Source organism: Arachis duranensis, chromosome 2 (genome assembly GCF_000817695.3).
Source record: "Arachis duranensis cultivar V14167 chromosome 2, aradu.V14167.gnm2.J7QH, whole genome shotgun sequence".
Taxonomy (NCBI): domain Eukaryota; kingdom Viridiplantae; phylum Streptophyta; class Magnoliopsida; order Fabales; family Fabaceae; genus Arachis; species Arachis duranensis.
Window position 1 is genome coordinate 78,463,143 of NC_029773.3, and position 973 is coordinate 78,464,115.

Below are 973 nucleotides of genomic sequence, written 5' to 3' on the forward strand. Positions count from 1 at the left end.
TTGTATGTTGTTGATTCTTGTGATTTATGGCATAGTAGATTAGCACACTTAAATTACAAATCAATTGAATATATGCAAAAGAATAACTATATTGATCTTAGTAACAAGAATTTTAGTAAGAAATGTGATATTTGCATACAATCTAAAATTACTAAGAAACCTTTTTCTAAGGTTGAAAGAAATACAGATTTATTAGAATTGATTCATAGTGATATTTGTGAGCTAAATGGCAATATTACTAGAGGAGGAAAAAGATACTTTATAACCTTCATTGATGATTGTTCTAGATTTACTTATGTGTATTTGCTTAGAAATAAAGATGAAGCTTTTGAAATGTTTAAGAAATATAAAATGGAAGTAGAAAATATGCATGAAGAAAATAAAAGTTCTTCGTAGTGATCGAGGTGGAGAATATTTTTCTAATGAATTTGATCACTTTTGTGAATTACATGGTATTGTGCATGAATCTTCCGCTCCATATACTCAGCAACAAAATGGTTTGGCGGAAAGAAAAAACTGTACCTTAGAGGATATGGTTAATTTAATGTTACTAAATGCAAAATTGCCTTACAATTTGTGGGGTGAAGCATTATTGACATCATGTCATATCCATAATAGGATACCATCAAGACATAGAAAGGTTTCTCCTTATGAAATTTGGAAAGGAAGAAAACCTAATTTAAATTATCTTAAAGTGTGGGGGGTGTTTAACCTTTTATCGAGTTTCTGATCAAAAGAGAACCAAATTAAGGCCCAGAGTCATAAAAGGCACTTTTATAAGATATGCTCAAAATTCTAAAGCATATAGAATATTAGACTTAGTGTCTAATGTAGTTGTTGAATCAAGAGAAGTATAATTTATTGAAAATAGATTCATCAATGATTCAACTTCTAATTCAGAATATCCTCAAAATGATACTAATATTTCACAAGAAATAAATAATCAAAATAAACATCTAAGCGACAAAGAGTT

At 28.6% G+C, this 973-nt stretch overlaps 1 pseudogene; it reads left to right on the forward strand.

Annotated features, from left to right (window-relative positions):
* LOC107475059 (shewanella-like protein phosphatase 1) overlaps window positions 1-973 on the forward strand; it is a 22,250-nt pseudogene that overhangs the window by 16,262 nt on the left and 5,015 nt on the right.